Source organism: Bombus fervidus, chromosome 1, assembly GCF_041682495.2.
Source record: "Bombus fervidus isolate BK054 chromosome 1, iyBomFerv1, whole genome shotgun sequence".
NCBI classification, from domain to species: Eukaryota; Metazoa; Arthropoda; class Insecta; order Hymenoptera; family Apidae; genus Bombus; species Bombus fervidus.
The window spans coordinates 20,586,987-20,610,513 of record NC_091517.1 but is presented as its reverse complement, the minus strand read 5'-3'; the positions used below and the strand labels follow the sequence as shown (position 1 = coordinate 20,610,513).

At 36.5% G+C, this 23,527-nt stretch overlaps 1 protein-coding gene and 1 non-coding gene across 5 annotated transcripts in view; one reads left to right on the top strand and one right to left on the bottom strand.

Moving 5' to 3' along the window:
• The window catches only part of LOC139989913 (neurotrimin), a 473,537-nt gene that overhangs the window by 122,483 nt on the left and 327,527 nt on the right, over nt 1-23,527 (top strand). The window lies entirely within an intron of this gene.
• Nucleotides 11,785-11,858, bottom strand: LOC139991921 (U4 spliceosomal RNA). Its single transcript, XR_011800969.1, has one exon. It is a non-coding gene; the product is annotated as a U4 spliceosomal RNA (small nuclear RNA).

Sequence of the window (23,527 nt, the reverse complement as noted above, 5' to 3'; positions counted from 1 at the left end):
CCTCTACGTAAATGCTTGAAAAAGAGTCGAGGGTTTTCGAAGGTTTCACGAAGAGGCGTGCACATGCGCTCGCTCCTTCATGTTGCTCCTTTCAATCCACCACGCTGGAACGCGTACTCGAACCTGGCACACATCCGTGGTTTCTTGATCGCGATGCAAAAAATGGGTGATTTTCTGGGAATTAAATTTTTCCGAGGCTGACAGCGGCCGTACGAAGAAAATCACCGACGAGTTTGATCCCCCAGGAATCCTCTGGCTGTCGTGGAATCGTTCGCGGCTCAGGCGCTCGTTAAAACTCAAAGCGAGCTGTTCCCAGAACCAAGTTGATCGTCTTTCTTGATTTTTCCTTCTGGTCGATGAGCGTGCTTCACCTGCGAAGAATCGCTTCTCGTTACTCGATCCTTCCATTCCAACGAGCGTTTGCTTTCTCACGAGTACGGAGATATGACAGATTCATCCGGTTTAATATCGAACGATATTTTATCAATCGTAACCGAGCAAAGTTCACTGTTCTTCTGGAAATGCGATCAGCTAAGTTTGAATTGCGGAAATGCGTACAATGTAGAATTTCGGGATACGAATTTTATACAACGATGCTTTAATCTCTATAAAATAACTGATAAAAAGGGTTTCGATGGCGATAATATCCGTTTAAAATTCGTTTTCGTTCGAGCAGATTGATATTAAATTTGAAAATATGAATGTAAATTTGAGGATATGAATTTGAATTCACATTCGAGATCTTGAAATCTTGTTGGAAAATTTCAATTGGAATTTAAATTCGAGTGGAAGCTGGAAGTGTTCGATTTCGAGTTTAAATATCCAGAAACTGTCATAAATTTTAATATGTGTCGCTGCTATTATAAACTTCTCAAGTAACTTAATACAAATCAAATAGATGTAATTAAATGTACTTCGAAAAATATTGAAGAGGAATAAAAATTTCATAAATCTGCTGCAACTACATCGTTACAATTTCCATCTAGTTGTTAACCTTGCAAGCGTCCAAAATATTCTGCCAAATGATGACACAATTTTGCAGACAATTCTGTTTGTTAATTTCAAATGGAAATGGACAAGTTGTTACATCATAAAAGCATTCGTTCAGTTCCTAATATAATAATAATAATATTCCTATGTATATATCGTAGCTCGAAGAATTGAAATGCATTTCATATTCCAAAACAACGAAACTAATTTAAACTGCATATACATATCAGCATATACCAATTTCCCCATTCACATTGAATTTACCAATCAATTTGTATCTCCATTTTTCCATACCTACGATAATTATCATACGGGATCAGCCAATAAGAAATACCATCTAAAATAACTCGTTGCCTATTGGTTTTATCGAACGTACGGTAAACAAAGACAATGTAAACAGAGAAATACTGCTTCGCGTCTTTCCTTGTTTCTATTCAACAGATCCACAGTTGCCTTCGTATCTCAGAAGATACAAGATATTAGGAAATAAAATTGCATCCGTCCGGTGAGTCCCTCGAAAATGCAACATAATTCGTTTAAAAAGTTTAATTATCTTAGACAATACTTGTTATCGACTCGCTCCGTGTATAGGCATATCGCTTACAAACAACGCGATGGAATATCGTGAAAATTTCAACGAGGCTAGCAAATATCCTTCCATTATTATTCCTCTCGATGGTGTGAAGATTATTAAACGCGTGTAAATGCGCTGAAACGAGGCAAATATTTTTCGGAACTGGGAATTCGGTTTAAATGCAAGAGCACGGCACAGCAGGGAACGAGCCGGAAAAATCCGAGAACACGCAAATAACGAGCGGAAACGAAGCAGCCATTCAAAAATGGCGAAACAAAATTAGCGAAATTTTCGCGAGTTTCAGCCGCGGTTGTATTTAACCGGGCGTTCGTTTCCTTTGCATAGAACCGCAAACCGCAGCCTTTGACTCGAAACACTGGCTTATTTTACCACCGCAAAATATATACCTGGTCTTTGTGCGTTTGTGTGCGTTTGCACGCGTGTGCATGTGTGAGTCTGTATGGTGTAAACGTGATGTATGCGTGCGCGCGTGTCTGGCTTTGTCAGTAGAACGGCGATAACGAAAGCCGCAATTAATCCTGTATTCGCGAGTTTCACGAGTTAAGACACATCGCTGGAATATTTTCACCGACGGAAAAAAGTGTCTGGCTCTTTATTTCGGTCGCTTTCGCGAACCACCAACTTCTTTTTCTTCTCTTTTTTTTTCCGCCTCCTCTCGTTCCTTTTCGGTTTGCCCGATGTCGCTTATTTCTCGAACTGTTAAATACTCTCCGTTGAATTCCGATTACGCTACCGTGGTTCGTTGCTGTTTTGCGGTAAACGTTCGATGGAGAGAATGGTTAGATCGTTTCGAATTCCAGGGATTTATTTTTCTGGTGGATTTTAAGTCGAGTTTTTTGTTGATGCGATATAGAAGATAGAATACTCAATGAATTCCTTTCTCTTTTTTGCATTTCTTTCCTTTTTCTTTCTTTTTTTTTTTTTTTTTATTCTTTCACGTTGATCAGCATCGTTGACTTGTTTAGCTCTGTTATTTTTATGCTTGCGTGTCCGTAAATAAGCCTGAACTCTTGAATACATTAGATAAAAAGAAGTTTTAGTTCAAAAGGTTATAACCAAAGATTAACTCTTCACGTTCTTGATAAAGTATCATAGTTAAATCTAGTCTAGTAAATTCCTTGCACCTTTGAGAATTTAACTGACTCAATTATTACAGATAGTTAAATGTATATCTCATGAATTCCTTTCCAGCCGTTTGATGCCTTCGTTACGTTATGAGGTATAAAATTCAAATGTAGAACTATCACATGAAGTAAATTTATTATTTCAAGTATCTGTTGCAATTTGCAGCAAGCAGCTTGCCACCAATCGCTCCTACGTTTGTTATGTTAAATATTCAAAGGATTAAAGCGAAACGAAGATGCTATGGATTTGTCTAAAATTAGATTATCTGCCAGAAATAATTCTTCGTATGAAATCCTAAAAATTTTCAATACAATATGCGTATATATATGTAGCTTAAAAATAGTAATCGTGTTCTGTGATAAAACAAGACAAGAAGCGTAGAACCGACGTAATAAATGAGGAAAAGTCGTTGTTCCAGATGTATAGCTTGTTTTCATTAACATCACGTTCTCGTTTATCCAAAGTGTGATGTGGAGCACCTGCTGAAGTTGCGTGGGCAGTTTCGAACCAGAACCGTGTTCTCACACGTGTAACGCGTAACGTTAGCATGTTTGTCGAAGGTACGCGGTTCGTTTTGGGATAAAATCACGTTCCCATAAGCGTAGGGCAGGATGTAGAACACTTAACGATAACGTGTGGTTCGTTCCGAGTTAAAATCGTATCCACGCACATGTGCAACGTGCGACGCGTTTTTCTTCTAATGTCTGCGATGACACGAGTGAGCAATTACGCTCGTGTAGCGAAGATCTATTGGTCTTTTCAGTGCACGTTGCCTCATTAACAGCCATCTTTAATAAGTTTCTCTGATGTATTCGATATCTCGTACTCTGCATGTGGATATGTATGTCAATTTACGTAATTCCTCGTTTATTCCATGTTTGATATATTTTAGTCGATTCATGATTGATGAAGGTACCGAATCGATTCGCGTTTAATACTTTAGCAGAAACTGCTGGTTAATATCGATGGTCTTCTTTACATATTTATTTGGTTAAAAATATAAGTTACACGATTAAACATAGGGTAGTAATTTTTTTAATGAAATTCCTAGTTCTCTAGAAATCTTGTTCAGCATCGGATGTTTTAAAATAGAAAACAAAATCTATGTTTAAATCATTGAACGATAAACGTTTATATTTGGACGTATTAAAATATTTAGAAATAATAAAAATCCCAAAAAAGACTTCCTGCTATGGGGATCGGTGTCATTAGTAATTCCAGCGAAATTTTTAATGAGAAACAGATGGCAAAGTTCAGACTACCTGGAACAGTTCGTTCTCTTTAAATAACTGTGTACTCTGTAAGCACATTCTATAAAAGTACGTAATATTAATTATAGCGAAAGGGCTTCTCTTTTTGTGTTTTTTTTTCTTTTTTGACGATAAATTCCAGTCATGTAAAACATTTTGTAGTTGGAAATTATACATTCATTTTTTATACGTTATTGCAAAATTCATTCGGATTTAGATATGTTTTCAAAGTTTTATCATATTTCATTCAGATTTTGATCGTGCTAAAAGAAACAAATTAAAAACAGAGAATTACAGTATTTTTAAAAAGAACTTCTCTAGAAATTGGCTAACTGTGAATTAATTAAAGCTAAAAGTAAAAGCTGAATTAAAAATGTAAGAAGAACGTTTTATAATCGATAATTCTTCGTGAATCTCGTGACCATAAAGCTTTCAAATTAGCGTTCAGATACTCTTACACTTATCAATCAATTGTCGTGAAAGATACACTAAATGAAAGTTTACTGTTTTACCAATACAGCGGCTCGAAACAAACAGACTCGAGGAATCCTCTTTTAATCCCGTTGCAGTTCTTCAATTTTGTATTTGAATTTTGCTCTCGTTTCAATAAATAGAAAGAATTTTAATGTTTTAACAAATTCTGTAGCAATGAAAGATGAAATAAAAATTCGTGTATATCGTAGAATACGCGACTGATCCGAAAACGAAAATAGCAAATTGAATTCATAATTAAACCATTGTCAATGGTATTTTCACGTATCCGCCCCACTATCCTATAGACTATTACTATCCTTGCATTAACCATTTAACAATATAAACTAAGAACATAAAATCTCTGCAACTCTGAGTCTTTTACCAAAAAGAATTTGTAGAGCTACTACAATAAAGAAGCAGCTCTACTTTCTCGTTATTCCAGCAAATCAACAAAAATCAACTTAGAATCGATTGTCAAAGCACTTGTCATAAACGTGTTATAAATTAACAGTCGGTTAATATTCGTAGTAATAAACTTCTGAACTTTTAAATATGAAACCTATAAATTTCCTCTTTTTCCGATAAACGTAATTTAAATAGCTATCTTCTTGCCAGTCTGTGCTACTCGCTCCATTAGACGTTCATCAACGATCGCGTAATTCATCGATCTCCGAAATCGATCAGAAAGAAAGCAACGAAGAAGAAAGAAGCAATCGGTTTCATTAAACGTTCCCTAGACAGTTTCTATCTCTGCCAATTTCATTAAATCCATGAAGCCGGTCCCAGACGTATTTAGCACCGGTTTGCGGCGTGTTTCTGTTCCTTGGAGCAAAAGGCCGGTCGAAAAATACGAGCACGCCGGGAAACATGCCGGTCCCGTAATTAACCAGCCAGAAAGATTAAAGAGGTTGGAAAGCTCTTTTCCCTTGTTCCTTTGTGGCATAGCTGCAGGACGTTGCCTCTTATTTAGATTCCCTGGCCACCGATGCCAACCATTTTTGCCATACTCTGTGAACACTCGTAAACCACCGTTCCTTCTCTTTCCCCTTGTTACGTCCAGAACGCACAAAAGAGCACGCGATGTCTTGACGATCGCAACAAGAAGGTATTTTGAAATTGGAATCTCGAAATATTGAGCGATGTAGCGGACGGTATGCTCTTTAGGATTTTAGTATCTTTCGCAAAATCGATAACCGAGTATGTGTTATGAATTTGATATTTTCATGGGTAACTTAAAAAACACATATAACGATACGAGTTATCTCGAAACATGCAGACTCAAGATAGTTCACTTCATCAGCCATTCTCGCCTTATCGGAAAACAGAACACGGTATCTTGTGAATATTGCAACACCAAAGAACACCATCGAACATTTGCTTTGCTACGACACCAAATTCGAAGACACAAGACGCAACTTAGAGATACTCGATAATATACAATCGTTTCTAAGTAATAGAACACAATGTAAGAGAATTGTAAGTTTCTTAAAAGAAAACAGACCTTTTGCACTGTCTATAGAAGCGTGCAAACCGTACCAACTAAATACTAATTAACTAAATACTAACAACATCACTAACAACAACCGTACCAAACATAGTATGTAAATATTATTTAGCATACATGGCATATTCAGCTCACGAGGCAATCAGAGCGCTGATAAGCAATAAATAAAACAGAAATACGAATTATCGAAATTTCTGATTTGGAGGAAATCCTGCAACTTTGTCGAAAATCCGACAATCAGGGTGCTGCGGATTTGAAGATTAAATTATCGACAACGATCAATCAATATGCATTCCAAGCGTACCAAGGAAAGCTTGGGTATTTCAATTAAAATGCACATCAAACATCTTTTAGCATTCAGGTTGCAAACATCGAACAAGCATACAAGATACGTTCGATTATTGAAGATTTTAACCAGCAAATTTTTGCAATTTTAAGAGACAAAATTTGATCGTATAAATCGATTGAAAAGAACTGCAAATGAAATGTCGTGTTTGCGCGCAGCGTTGACCCTTGGCGAAGGGTCATCGTTGAAGAAAAACTTTTCTCCCTCTTCTGGTATACCTTTTGGGAGGTTTTTGTTTCTGTGCGAAGAAGATTCGCCAACTCCTCTCAAGGAGACCACGATCTCCAGAAATTGAGTGCGTCGTTGGAATCGTCGGTAGTGAAAGCACCCATGGGAGAATGAGGGTTTACCGCCTACGTTACGTTGGCCGCGTTCGCGATTCCAGCGTTTATGAGGTTTTGTCCCTTTGTAAGTGGCGCTGCCGGATTTCCTGGAATTGACGCGGTCTCGGGGGAAACCATCGTGTTTGCTAATGCGTGTTTGTTGTGTATATAAGTCATCGGGATGAGGTACTCCCATGATCGAAGCAACGATTATTACGGGAATGTTCGAGGTATTTGCTTCGTAGTTGAGTTGAGTATTACCGTTTACTGTGGATTCGGTGCATCGAGAATGGCATGGCGAAGATGGCGATTTATATTGAAATTGGTTGTGCAGCTATATAAATATAAATATTGTAACACGAGTAGAACACAAAGATTGTCAAAAATCCAGAAGCCTAATGGCGTGCAAGAAGCGCATAACAAATTCAAAACGCTTTCATCTTTACACTATTGATGAATTTATTCCATATACTGTAATGGGTTGCCATATTTGAATTTTCGATAAAGTATAGTAATTCTACAGCATCTCAGAGAATACAGGGCTTGCATATTCTTACAATTTTTTGTGTTTGTAGATTTTGGACGAGGATATTTCTTCCAATGTATGGAATACCTTTTATATGTCATAGTATCAGTGTAGGTATTAATTAGTTGAATAGACTTGACTAAATTAATAACTCATTAATAGAAAGTTAATATCGCTAAAGTAATCAGATTTCAGACTGTCAACCCTTGTTAACCCTCCGAATTTTATTTCAATTTTGTTACCAGCAGCTCCTAACGTTTTCAAGTGTTTTATTTGAAATTTACTTTAACTAAAAAATAAGACAATTGAAATAAATAAAGGAAGCAACAAATTCACTTAAATACCAGTTTTATTCACACTATTGTTGTATTTTGTAATTTTTAAGTGTATAATATATCTTGAAACAATTTCCAGGATGCAATCCTGATTTTCTTCCGCGACTGAAGGAATGTCGAGTGGAACTCGACAAAGGAGTTCCTGAGATAAAAACTGATGTCGAGTCACGCTCGACATAGGAGTGCAAAGGGTTAAACGTTCTAGCAATTCGGCTTCGATAACTCATGCAGTCTTCAATTCTGTATTTAAACTTAATATTAATTTGCTGGTTCTTCGAGTTTTACAGATGACACAGCTCGTAACAATACACAGCGGCTTGTCGAGTTAAAATTACTCTCTTCGAATAAATTGTAACAGAAACGTAAACGACTACGTAATATACAGCGTGAGATTCCTTTTAGTTAACGCTGTCAGGATTACAAGATTCTTTTATAACTATGACCATATCAGCGTACGAATATCTTTTTACTTCTACGATATATGTAACTAATCTCGTACTTTTGAAATCTTATGTACAGTAGCGTGCAGTATTGTTGAGATTATTAGATGTGTGAACAAAAGAACGCGTGGATAAATTGTAAGATAGAAAATATATTTTAATACAGAAGTATAAATACAAGTGGGAATATAATTTGAGCTGGTCCAGATCCGCATGCTAGCAGTGTTACCCTATGGCTGAAAGCCCTGAAACCATCGTCGCCTGTCTACAGTTTATGTTCTGCCTTTGTCCCAGTCTTTTGTCTATACGCTGTCGATGGATTCGGTGCTTGAGAAAACTAAAAGACCAGATGTAGAGTTTTCTTAGAAGTGGTGACCACTTCAACACATATAAATGGAAAAAATGCGTTATATGGTTATACCAGATAGAATTTAATTTAGTTTGTAATTATTATCCAAAAACGAAGTTGAAAATTCTAAATTTATAATGCTTCGAAGTACAAGAGATATATTTCTAAATCCTACTGGTGGAAAAATATTACTTTTTTTTTACTTTTCTTCGTTATAATTGATATCGACTTCCACAATTATTAGTACTTGCAGTTGTAGACTAATTTCGAACCACTTTCACGCCAAGTGTACGCCAAGTTTCTGCACAGAATCAAATTGTGCAGTTTAACTGCAGTATTGACTTTCCTTCGCGCTATTCCTTATTAACTCATGAGGAATTTCAGATTCATAACGTGGGACAGCGTCTGCTCAATAAATATGTAAATAAAATTTTTACGACCTCCTCTGTTCTCCAGAGAATGGGAATCTTCATTTTTGATCTGGCTGAATCTGGATCAACCGCTATCGAAGCGATTATTCATAATCCCACGAAATTGCTATTAGTATCAATTTCGAAGACTATGTTTGTTACAGACCAACCATATGATATTTTATGAATTTGCCAATACCATTTAATGACAAACTCCGCAATCACTTAGTTGCTAACCCAATACATGCAGGTACACGAAATTTCCATGCATGGAAACATGTATAAAAATATTAGTTTCCACAGAGCTTCAAAAGCAGGTCAGAAAATTATATCCGTGTATTTTATTGTAGAAATAAAACATTCATTCGGAATGTTTAATTAATACATTCTCTGTGATATAGAATCAAATAACAGTCTTTGTCCATCTAATAAAGAGTCTGCTTTTGATGTTGCATATTCACAAGTCGTATATGGTGTTAACGTATGGAAACTGTGTTTGAACTGAAATTCGTAAGTGTAGAATTTGTGTGATAATTTGTACATTTTCCATTAAATTTGTGCCGTAATTAACACTGTTCTTCTATTATGTGTATTATATCAAATTGTTCGTTCAAACATCTAATTACTATAGCACAGCGTAAAATACAATTTATGCGATAGCGTGATTCAAACGTACAATCATTCGCGAAAGTATTTTAACAATTATCGTAGGAAATTGTTATTGTATCGGATACATTACGCGCGTCATATAAAACAGCTTAAAGCATTAACATTCTAATAAGACAAGACTATCGCGATTATATTGGTAACATTTGAAATATATATCACGATTACAAGATATTTATTGGGAACATGCACTAAATTAGCATTGAATATTTCCCTTAAACGTATAATTAGTATTATTAAAGATGGGTTCCATTAATATCGAAGCTTATTAATATACTGAATAATTGAATGTTCAAATACTTTTGTATCCTCAGCAAAATATATAGACATTTGCACCGAATATCTTGTAATTGTTATGTACATTTTCATTTTAATGTTAATGAAATTTCAAAATGCTTCGTATTGCACACACGATATATTCACAAAAGCCGAAAGATTTCTAGTATCCATATACTTCCATGAGCCACTGTATAAACATGATATTACTTACGGAATAATATACCTTCTCAAATACTCTGCACAAATTCGAACTACGAGTTCGCGCAACTTTATCGTTTCTCCAATAATTTTCCGAAATCTGACTGGCTAGCGAGCAATCTTGGAGATAGTCCGCAAAGGGAAACGGGCGAGAAACACCAGTCGTATTATTAAACGCGAGCATGGGATACGTGGAGAAAAAAAGGAAAATTGCCATGTGGAGATTCTCGTCGGACACGCCTCCTGTATCTTAGCTAGCTCCTCCAGTTTGCAATTTACTCGACGCTGGAAAAAGTATACGTTTCCGTTATTTACCATTCGTGTAACACGAGCAGTCGGTTCAAAGCATCCACCGGTATACATATGTATACTTTGCCTCTTCATGATCGCCTCTGTTTCCTCTATTATATCCTCGTCAATTTATGCTTTCCAATATCGAGACTCTTTGCCTTTGAAGTTGCAAAAACACGATTTTACGTGATTTTCGTAGTGTACAAAAAAGAGAAGGGTGGAAAGAGGGTAAAAGGGAAAAAAAGGGTCTACGAATTTCTTCTTGCATGTAAATATGTAAATTGCAGTATGAAATTTAGATATACGATAATATATATATATGGAAGAAACTTTGATTCGAAAATAAAAATATATATTACATACGTGAAACATCGAAGATACGAAATTTTTATTGACGCATTCATATAAAAATATTATATTACGTGTAGTCGAAAATATTCAGTAGACAATGCAATATGTTTGCAATATACATTTCAATACAATATATAGTAATATAAATTAATGTACAAGAATATATTAAATATCTATGTTGAAACACGAGAAATGCAAAATTTTAATAAATTCATCAATTCATGATATAGAAATATTAAACATAGTTGAAAAATTGGTTTGATACAGGGAATAATAGATATCTGTATCGAGTCATGAAGCATGCAAAATTTTAATAAAACCAGTGATATAAAAATATTAAAGAAATATGGAAGAAATATTATATGTATTATAATCATACGTTGTTTGTATTAATCTCAATTGTAAGATAAATACATGCTACGTAGATAGAACAAACATGCATAACATGTGTTTAAAAAACCTGTGTAATAAATTACGTAATACGAGTAAAACATTAAGGTTGAGAAGATTAGGAAAAGCTTTAAGAATATGCGAGAATTTATTCATTGACCTGTTTCAAATTTTTAAGCTGCTTATTAGCTGTCCTAGCATTCATAGCAATTAGCAAATTATGTTTTTTATTTAGAACGAAAGGATGTTACATCCGATAAGATTTAAAGAAAAAACTCCAATCCTTAAATGCATACGACGTGATAAGAACGTTAGCGCGTAAGAAATAATCGTTTTAATTCAGTGAAAATTACTTGAGTACACTCGGAAAAGAGAGCACACACAGCATCTGTGATATTTCATCATCTTTATTTTGAATATTTCTCATCCACGCGGTAAACATTAACATACACAATGGAAATCATGTTCTATAGTGTGCTTTAATCCTTTAATCGCTCGTGAACTCTACAAATCTGGCTGTACACCCTCCTCGGAAAACCACCTTTGTATTTTAATAATACAACTACCGCAATTGTCGCTTAGATCATCTCGCAGCCATCTTACTCCTATATACAATATCTCCTTTTCCCATTCTTATCCGATTTACATTGTAAATGGCGTTTTCATAGAAAAAGACTGTGAACCTCGGGCACACCATCATTTCTCACGAGACAAAGGATAAAACCGGTCCAGAACAAAAACCATACAACTCTCGTTGAAACTCAGCAAAAATAGAAAAAACAATCAAAAAAAAAAAAAAAAAAAAAAAGAAAAACAGAGGATCGAATTAAAAAGATCCAGAATTCATTGAAACTGCGTTCGATCACTGATATTGCTTTCAATTACGAAAAAGGGCCTGGAAAAAAGATTTCGAAACTACCATTCTCTCGCTCAACTCTTCCCCATATTGTTTTAAACTAGCAATAATCGCACCTCGATAGAACCCATTGGTTACGATATCGCCACCGCGCAAAGCTCTTCCCCATATCGATCGGTGCAATCATTTTTAACATAAAACTATTGTTCTCTTCGAAACGATGTTTTTATTTTTATATATAACAAGATTTTCTAGAAAATAGTTGCGTTTAGTTATCGCTGTATTGTAGACGTTGTAACGCGATGCATAAGATCGGTCATGCGTCTGAAACATCTGAAACGAAAACCTGACAGCATGCAGGACTATTCCAAGTTCGTTCGCGCCACTTTGACAGTAGAAGAGTCACGCTTATACATTATTCATATGGCAAGGGATGAGAGCGCGAGATACATTGTACTTACGAACATCAATATGCGTGATTTCGAGATGCCCTTATTTCCAGTCAAAGAATATCTGCGGCCAACTGTCGACCGTTGGCGCGAGAAACTATTGGCCTATCGATAACCAGATTTCCTTTTTATCCTTGATCACGCGAATAAATCATTCTGTTGCATCGTTCATTTGCTATCTTTCTTAATCATTTTTATTAGGCGTGTGCAAACATCAGCGCGTGTAAAATATTTATCCTATGAGATTAAATTTGCCTTTTAAATTTTGTTCCATTTCTATCGGTTGTGGTCTTTAATAGCTGATCAACTTAATTTTCTGATAATTTCTCAATTTCATTATCCAGATACATTATCGATATTCGATTTATTTCTTATCTATTATTTTTGCCTTCATTAACTTTATTGACTTGATTATTTCCGCAAGTTCGTCCTTTTATTTTTTTCTTTTTTTCTTTCTTTCTTTCTTTTTGTCGAAAATGGCGTAACGGTGATGAACTCGTAAATAAAGTTTTCAAAATTGCATTTGTAACATTATCGTTCCTTTGCATTTTTTATACTAGAATTAATACTAATAATAGTGGACTTTCTCAATTTACGGAATTATACGATATAACTTTTGAACTGTTTAATCATCGATCATAAAAGAGAAGGAATTTCTCATCATTTTTTCATTATCGAGCTTCGCGAATAATCAGAATATTCATGTAATTTTCTTGTATGCGCTTAAATTTGGATAAGTGCCATGAATGTTCTGCAGATATATATTTAGCATTTCAAGAAGATTAAAGACTTTCTTTACTCCGTTTAGACAAAGTTTTAATATACAAATGTATATTAATTGTATAAATTACATTAAGATAAAATGAAGAAACTGTAGCAGTTGTATTTCGAGAAATTTCCAATTTTTACGGCTAATAATTCTTACGAACCTGAAATAATGAAAGTAATTAGTCGTTGAATGACGTGCGAAGTACTTTGATTAAATATATTATGTTTCGAAGGAACTGAGAAAGTTTTATTTTAAACAACGGCATATGCATTAACCTAATAATTTATATTTCATTGTATTATTTTCACGAAGCTTGATACGCTCGTTGCTGCCTGTTTAATATTCAATTCCCTTTATGATAGTAATCAGAACTTTCAATATGGGATATTTGTCGTGATAGATACGAAGAGATACAAAAAATAATAGCTGCATCGGTTTTTAAAAATTGAAGCTATTTTCGTTTTTACGCGTTTGATGGCAATCTGAATTAATTACGAGGCACATGACAAATGATTGGAATAAATTAATTTGCCAATAGCAGAATTGCGTGAATTTCAAGAAGGCACCTACATAATAACGTTCGTTATTTACGAGTTCGTTTATGTTACAGTGCTAGCACGTTGCATATAAATTTGTTGGACATTGACAAGTCTGCCAATAGTTAGTACAGCGTTATATTTGTACGTGCTGATACGTCTACCGATATTTCATCGTACATTTCCCATATTCGCGTAATTTTATTTAATATAACGTGTCCAGCTCATAGTGTCGTTTCATAATATTCTATACGTCAAAATTATTCACGCGTGACAGAAAAAAAAAAGATCGCGTATTTGGCGGCACCAACCAACCGTATAAAATAATTCATTCAAACTTTTAGCGAATAGGTTATCTAGAATTAAAAATCGTTTTTCTTTCTTCTTTTGTTTTGTTTTGTTTTTTTTTTTTTTTTAATCAACTCGTTTCACTCGAACGATTGTCCGTCACGAAATTTTCATGAAAACTGTAGGTAAAAGCTGTCTGGCATGGTAACACGTACTCGGCTGTGTAAAATTCTAAAACGAAAGTGGCAAAACGCGATGAATAAAATCAAAATTTTAAGATTTTGACACGGTAAACCATGGAATAATGGGAATAAAATTTATTATTGCTAGCGTTGAGCCGGCAGCGTTAAAACGGCGCTGATACGGCGAAGATGATACATTAAACCGCTTTTGCAATATTTCACGGATGCACCATTATTCTGTTTTAGTACTCCATTTTTCCCCAGCCGCGTATATCCTTCTTTTCGTTGCCGGTTATCGTATAGTTTAAGGTAATCCGACCGGAATTCGCAATAATTTATGACGCGTGTTAACATCCTGATGCCGTAACATTCGTAATCGATCTTGTAATAATAACTCACGGTTGGAAGGAATAAGTTATACGATTTAAGTGTAAACCATGATATAGCGTAATACTTATAATTATTTCGTTCCATTTATCGGTAATATATTCATCTTATTGTTAGGAAGGAGATTAATTTAAAAAGGTCAGTCTCTTAAAATTGTGTGCAATAAAATGTCCAATTTTATTATGTGGACGATAAATTTGTCGAGTTTACGAGTCATATACGATTTTATATTTCATAGTCGAAATACGAACTCCTTTTTAATTATAGGAAATAAAATTTATTTCCTATTTCTCCTTTTTCAAAACATGTCTGCATTTCGATAATGGTTAGAGAAATGTTTTAGCGAAATAGCCGGCAGCACTGTTATAACTGGGTCAATTGTATATCTTGAACAATTAGATCAATATTATTAGTGAAATTTTACAAATTATCGATATTAATAAATTCTTTTTTCGATAACATACCTTAGGAATAAATTTCGCAAATTACAAGATAGCCGATCGTTGTATTTAACGTAAACTTGTAAAATTGTAAAAACAATTCTATTTGTACAGCGGAAATCTATAACCAACGATTTATAACTTGTTGATACACAGATATTTGGTAGAGCACGAACATTATGCAAATTCATTGTATTTACGAGCGTGAGGAAATGGAAACTATATAGAAATTTATTTCACTCAGTGAATATTATCACGAAGATTGTACTTTGAATAATTTACACATTTTTGCATATTATTTATTTACTACGTTTCTCATAAATGAAGATCACAGAAAAATTACTTCTTAAGTACATTTCTGTCTTTTTGAGTTTAAAGTAGCTTTATGACTAACAAATAAATATTTTAACATAAAATCGTCAAAAATGTAAATTCCTGTTGGATTAAAAAAGGTACTCGAAGGAATTTTGTAGAAAGCACAGCTACAAATGTTAATACAGGCAATATTTTAATATCAGGACAAGCTTATAAAATATAATATTTCTTAAAATTTTGAAGAATATAGACAAATTATTTCATGTAAAATTATTTTAAAATTATTTTTGAAAAATATATTATATTAAGAATTAGTTTAAAATTATTGCCGCAATAAAAATTTTCAAATATGGAAACATTCGCAATCTAACAATTAATTTCTAAATTATTCTCTCTAATAAAATCTGCTTGCTTCAGGATACTAATAAAACAGAACTATCTGCAACTACCTTATCGACAAAAAGTATCTCGGCCCATTCTGTCGATCGAAACAATCGCAACGATGTTAATTCCCTATCAGAATGAGTCGTGTGGCGAGGCAACCACGGCGACCTCGGTGAAATTCTTTCGAATCGTCGTATACACGTCGGAACAATGGTTCCCTCAGCCCCTTTATCGCACAATTCCACCGGGCAGAAATGTCATTTCTTTCGCGGAGGTTGCTCATTGTGGCCGCCATGAATCGGCAACAAAAGCCGTTGTCAAAGTACTTTCGGCATGCGAACAAGAAATTATTACGTAGCAATGGAGCGGAGCTCGTTCGTGAAAGCAAGAAATAACGAGCTCCACACTCTAATTACTCCCGCATCGATACGAACCAAGGAGGGAAAGATAGAGAAAACTTTCTTTCGTTTAATTCTTTGCCGGAAATGGTATCGCTGCGCGCGCCCTCGTGTTCGCCAAGTCACCACGACATTGAAACCAGCCGAGTATTTTCACTCTGTAATAAGGTCGACGGATATTTTGTTGACAATAAGCTGGCGAGCAATAAATGGCGAGATAGCGACGAATTGAATACGTTTTCGGGGTAAAGAGCGAAGAGAAATCGCACAGGCGATGGACTAAATCAAAGAACTGGGGCAAACTGCGGCCGCTCGATGGCAGAGAGCAAAAGAAGGATCTTTCGATTAGCGGATTCAATTAGAAATTGTATTTGTCGCCAACTTGCAGCTTCTACCTTCTCTCTTCTTTTCGTGCAGATTGTCATTTGTGAAATTTTCTGATTGTACTGGGAAAATGATACGTACGTTCGGGATATCGAGGTTAAGGAGAAAAGGTTCGTTGGTAATATGGGTACTTTAATCTCTGGTAATTCTACGACATGGCTCTTTTTCTCATTGCGTTTGTTCCGTAAGTTTTCAATAAATATATTCTAAGTAACGTGGTATACACTGACTCACGAAAACTTGTTCTCTATCGAATCGATAATTTCTAATAAGGATCCATATTACTACGATTTTTCACGTAATATCTGCTTCGGAATAGTTCCATTTTCTACTTCATCTGTATACTAATACCTATTTTCTTCTCTGTTTTTAAGTAAGTTGTCGATACTGAATATCTACATGTTTCACTAACCGGAGACCCTGTTATGTAAGTAACAATCTAAAAATTATAACGTTTCGCGCAAAGTATAATTATTTAGAGAATTGTCGTGGAACTATCATAGAAAACTACGTACCAAGTTATCTAAACCATTCGATTCTTATCCAACACATCCATCGATGCCATCGACAATTTCTAAGATGTTCTCGGAGATCAATTTAAACGAGACGCTTTATGTACGTATCCCTCGTGCTGTCAACTTTTTCAAAAGGACTACCTCCTGCCTACTTTTCTATCCTGCCATCAAACGATCTTCTTTATCCGAGAAAAATCAAACAGGGCGCGCTACCATCTCGCCCGATATGTCTTTCTCGATCGAGATTTCAGTCAGCCGAAAAACAGGTCCGTGCTCTGGAAACATGCCTCCCGGCGTGGTTCGCGTTATGTCTTTTGCTTCGGGCTATTATGCTAACGGTGTTTCCCGCGAAAACGTTTTCAAACGCTAAATTCGCTATTTATATTCTCTCGACACAGTTTGGAGAAGCAGGTTGACACACGCGCAAAGACTCTTACATAGATGCTATGATAGATCAATCTAGAATAGATTATTAAACGAAAGAAGATGCGTGTGACTACGTTCTCAGGCGCTTTCGCGACAAGATCGGCCCCGAGGAAGCATTTCGGCGTCTCGACGTCGCAAAATTTCCTATTTATATGCCCGCGGGCATCCGGGATTAGGACACTGACTGCCGTTGAAGCATCGGCATGCATATGCAGCCGAATCCTCGGCCAACTTCTTAAGCAAACGAGACGTACGATATGGCGCTCTACCTTTGTGGATTTTCGTGGAAACTTTGGCCATCGCGATGACCAACTTCTCTGTTCCCGTGTTTGCGACTGGCGAAGACTTTGGTTTTGAATTAGTGCTTGGAAGGGCGAGAAGCGAGAGATGAATCGAACGAAGAGAGCTGAAGTGTTGGCAGATGAATTAAAGTTGGTCTTCGGAAGGCGGATTGGTATGGTAATATTTGGCTCGGAATTTGCGACGATCATTTCGATGGTCTCCCGTTCAAGTCGTTTCATACTGCTTCATTTTGTGTTTATCACGGATAAGACAGGAGATTTCATTTTCGCCTGTTGAGGTACAATTGTGCGAAATTCGTGCAATAAAGCACAGAACTGGGAAAAATCAATTTTATTATTTGCATTTGCTGTGACATCGTACGACATCTTTTCTCGTCTACGTAAGCAATATTTGAACTAATTTAAAGTTTTTCGAGGGAAAAAATCGTACTGTTGCGAGATGTGCACCGGGCAACGAAGACTTGTCTTCATGGCGGCGCACGGGAGAAGCGGTTCAGGAAGATTGGCATCAATATTTCAATCGTGTACATCTGGCACGCAATAGTTTCGCAACGTTGGCTCGGGATATTTCAATATCTTCCTTAAAGGTGGGCAAAGCCGTGCCAGCTTCAATTTCTCTGCCATTCTCTAGAACACGTAAGCCTGGCCAAACGCATTTTCGTTTCGCCCTTGGAGAGCATACGAGATTACAATTAGAAAGTTCTCGCGTCTCGTCCGCGTTAATTCTACCAATTCCAGCTAGTAATTTTTCCGCCAATTCCGACGGAATTAAAACGAACGCGACGAAAGAGGAGGGAAGCTTTCTGGAAATTGCATGTGTACTGTATCGCGTTTCGGTTTCAAAGAATCTCTCGAATCCACGGCTCGGTCCTACGTCTTCAAATTTCGAGAAATTCGGACGAAGTGGATACAGCTCCTTGTCTTTTAAGTAAGAAATTAGAAATTATTTTGCGAGGAACGTCAGTTTCATTTTTATATCTCCTGTGGCGATCTTGGTACAAATTTCGATTAACGTCTTGTTCTTCGAATGAAATCACTTTCTGAAGCATGTAACAGGAAGAAATAAAAATAGGACGAGCTAAAATGACAGAATAATTATAACTGATGAAATTACTTAGTAAATGATGGAAAATTTCTAACATAAAAAGAGGATATTTTTAAGGGAAGGAAGAAGCAAGTAAACAGTTCGATAATGTAATTTACGCGATGTTTACCTTTAAATTTCTTATAGTATCGATAATGAATTTCTCTGAAAATAAAAAGATTCGTTAATCATAAACTAAGAACTACAGATTACATCGCAACGTATCATTAAACGCGTCTAATTTCCAATTCTAGAGCTCAATTCTATCTCAGAAATAATTACCCGACGCAATACGATTCTCTTCTAACGTCCCTTAACGTTTTAATTAAAATTTCCAATTTCCTACAAAATATTAGTTTCCCTCAAATCCTTGATCCTTCGCGTCTTTGACATTGTCATGGCAAAGTAGCGGAATATACTCTGTCTCTGTTGCAAGGCCAGTTTAATTCAATATCCGTAGCCGTCCAAAACCGTGACGTGGAAAATCTCGAAACGCTCGATCGCCAGGGCAACGGGACGCGCCGAACAAATGCAGTGTTTCAGCAAGGTGGCCGTCGCCCAGAAATTACCTCGTTCCGTAACCCCTTATTTCGCTCGGCCGTTTTACCAGGGAAATTAATTTACGCAATCAACATACAGATAAGGCGAGCTGGAGCGTGTGCGCAAACAATGCCGGAACGAGTCGAGTTGCCAGCTAGAGAGAACCGAGCGAACAAACGCGTCGACCCGGTCGATATTTCCAGCGCAAAGGATTAATGCTATTAATTTAATAGAGTCGAGTGGGAAAACCTTCTCTCAAGGATTCTATTTTTCGCTTTTATCCCGAATCTCTTTTCTCTTTCGTGTCTCGTTTGCCCGGTGGACAAAGTGACTCTTTCCTGTTGGTAGTTTCGTTAGGAGACGGGACACATCTGGAGAAAAGGAGAACACGTTTGATTGTAAAAAAGAAATGCTCTGTAGTAGAGCGACGTGGTTTAATATTAATAAGATTAGAGTTATTTAAAAACGCCTAAAAGTAGTAGGAAATGTTTCTTTCGTTTTATAAGGAAATAATAGACGCACAATGTTTTTTGTTTTATGAATTAGTTTATTGAATTATACAGGAATATAATGACAGAAATAGAACGAAATGGATCACACCTAATTCAATAAAATAATATAACACAGAAATTGTTGTTCATCTACCTTATGAAAGGAAAGAAACTTTTCGGACAACTTAATATTTTTAAAAATACTTCGGCTATCGAACATTCCAAGTTTTATATTTAAACTTCCGGTACAACATAATGTCGATAAACACGACACGATTACGAAATTATGATACGATATCTTCGAAATTCGTGTCTTATGTTATTGTCATTTAAATTATAAATTCGAATGTTGTGAACTTTTGGCGGTGAAATATTCACGTCCTTACCCCCACTGTTGTCCCAACTTTCGCCTCGCATTTGCATCTTTTCAATATTCGTAAACAGCGTGGAATAAAAGGTAGAATCGTATTAAATATTAAAACTAATTAAAAACTATCTGTATTTTAATAGTAAAGAGAAATATAAGATCAATTTTGGGTCATAGAAATCCGAGGGGAACAGCAGGGCCGTTAATTACGCGAGTTCATTTGCAAAGATACAAACAGTTTCTTTTGACTTACAATATTTACAATTAACTCCTCCAAGGCAATTGTGAATAATTTAGATGACGTATTTAGATGTCATATCGCGAGAAGTGATTTAATCTATTAGTTGCATCGGGCAGGAAAAATGTTACGAAAATGTATCGAGTTAGATGTAAAAAAACATCTGCGAAGAAACAAGGAGAAACGATTTTAGAATGATTTTATCGTTCAATCTTTCATAGATTGGCCATTTCAAAATAGAAGCTATCACCTGTAAAGCGGAGATTGTCTATTTTGTTTTCAGAAATCGTTGGCACGTTGACCTACGCCGTTCCACCAACAGCGAGCCAACTCGCCAAATTATTTGAAAGTTTCCATATCGAAGTTGCTCGCGTATCGTCGAATTAGCAATTTACGGTAACCATAGCGAACGAACCGACTCATACTGATTCCTAAGAGTCACTTGCGCCAATATTTAAAAACAACGTTCGTAACATCGTCGTTAAAATAATTTCTCGGCTAAAGCTGGCCGGTCAAGTCTGTTGATCGTCAGAGAAACAACCAAGCAGTTATTTCTGGCGTTTCAAAAGGCCTTTGAAAGATATAATTTTAGAAGATGCATATTTATTTATCACCTTTCACTCGCCTTATTCGATTGATTCTTTCAACGAGGATAAACAGCGTTGCTATTCTGCAGGAATGTTGGACTGCAGGTAGATTTTCAACCATTGAATATAAAATGAAATAAACGAAACTACATTTAAAATAGAGATAGAACGATAAATAATTTGTAACTTTCTGAAAATTCTTCCCATTTCTGCTTCATCGCGTTATCGTCGTTAACCTATGATAAAGAAATAACTTCAACGTAACTCGTATTATTTTCCAAGTATTACTCGCTACTCGCGTACGCGGTCTTTGAAACTCTTTGATTCAGAAATGACTCTTTCGATGCTTCAACGATTCACGCGGAACTCCCATTTTATTTGGACACGTCTCTTAAAATCTCTTAGCGATCTTCACACGCGCAACACACATTCTTCGTATCCAAATATCCAGCCGACATCACGCGCCCTGACCCGCATCCTCCGCATCGTTTCTCGATCGTTACAATCGTCATCCTCAATTTAGAATAATTATTTGCTCGATTTCCTGTCGTCATCAACGCGCATTCTCACCGCTGCAGTCCCGCTAAAAAATTGCACGGTGACCCAGAAAGTTTAAAGCGGCTGGCAACTCGCTGCCAAATAAAGTTCGATAACGAAAGGACGCGGCGATCTTGTCTGGAGTAATCTTACTCGGAGCACTTCCGGTTGATCAGTCACGGCTACTACTACCACTATCGCCATCGGCACTTTCCACGCGTTATCCGTAACTTATCTGAACGCGATTTCTTCCCGCTCGACCTCCTCCCCGTGAATTTTATGAATCCCCTTGGCGAGGCAGTGGACGCGGCACACTCTCAACTTCCTCCACGGGGTGGTTATCGAGAAGTGGACTCTTAAGAGACACCAGAGGGAGCCAGTCTTCTCTAGCCGGTGATTTCGATATCTCCACGGAAACCGCTGGGAGCATTAACTTGCACTCGTTAAGCGGAAGAGCGAGGCGAAAGGAACGGTCGCCCGGAGCAGGCGAGAAAGGGTAGCCAATAAGGAAAAAACAAAGAAATCGTATCGAATCGAATTGAGGATAGAGGAGAGACGAGAGAAAGGAAGAGAGAGGGCGGTGGCAAATTGAACGAAGCCCCGTGGGCATGGTATGACGAAGCGATGGGGGATGAAGCGGCTCCACTAGAGGTATACCTTGCCTGTTTCCCAATTGGGTTCCGCAGATGACAGGACGCGGAAGAAGAGACGTCTTAAGGCGTTGGCAATCGTTAGTTTTAAGCCAGGTTTATAAGACGAACGTGATTTCCTTGCTATTTCTGAGTTTTAGGTTTTTCTACAAGCATTTTAACCGTATCTCGCCTTAGTCTCGTCTGTACAATTTATCATAGCATTTATTTCTAATAGAATTTATCATTCTCTGCAATTTTAACGGAGAATTCGCAATTTCTTTCTGCGTTTCAGTGGCAACTGTCATAAGCTTGCAATATCTCCAGTCCTCTGCGAGCGACTGCTATCGTTATCGCTAAGTCTTCAAAAGATTGGACAAGAATTTTGTCTGATTATTTCATTTTCGTTTTGTTCGATCGGGCAACGTGCTTTGTTACGTTTCCTTCAATTAGAACAAACATCGTTCGAATACCACGTTCCTCGATGATTTTGCCTGATCACGTTAGAAAGTTCTGAACCGGCATTGATCGACTTAATTCGCCTGTTAACTCGAACGAAGGACTATTCGAAGGAGCATGGCTCGCAGCTGCTTCGAAAACTGGGCGCAGTCTACCATCGTCGGTTTTTACGGCCGATGGAAAATTGTTTCATTATCAGGAGTAGAGTACACGGCACGGTGCATCAGATTCCAGCGACGTCGCGACCCGTTAACTCCTCTGGAAAATAATTTCAATGGGATTCGCGCCAAGATTCTTGCACGGTCGCCGTGTTAGGCTGAAAGTGCACCGTAATCTGCATTGTATTACCGCCAGTTTCTAGGCTGCTCGCGGCTACACGATAAGAAAATTCGCCACGATGTCGATCGTACAAATTTACTGAAACGTTGGTTAACTGCTATTTCCAGCGGGCCGTACCCGTTCAAAATACTTGAACGAGAACGACCAAGTGTTTTTCGATAATGATGAAGTGGTTTAATTGTTTTTGCGTTCACAAATTAGAAATTCTTCTGTCGACAGATTTTGTCTGACAACGATACCATTGAAATGGTTTTACTAATATTTAGGAGCGCATAAATGTTCATTATTTGTTACGTTTCTTGGTACTGTACAGATTAATATCTCGTCTTTTTAATAAGTAAAAATTTCATTTGCCACTTAACATGTTAGTGAATATTATGCAAGAGATATAATTATAAAATATTCGATTTTTCGGTCGTTTAAAATTCAGATCAGTACCTCGATGTAATATCGATAGATGATTTTTAGTATGTTTGCTGAGACATAGGGGTGGTTTAAAAGATATTCTTAATCGGCTGCTCGCCTACTTTGCTTTTATTATTGATCGAGCTAAAAATTGCGCATAAAAAGATTAATTTCAATCTTGGAATATAAGCAGTTGCCTCTATCGTTCTTTCTCCTTTTTCTTTTTTTTTCTTTTTTCTCTTTTTTTTTTTTTTTTTTTTGTTCTTTTGCGATTACAGCTCAGAAATACGTTATTCGGGTTATAATACGTTATTGATAGCAAACAATCAAAAACGTATACTGCACGATAAATATCGTTCTACATACAAAATTTCGTTA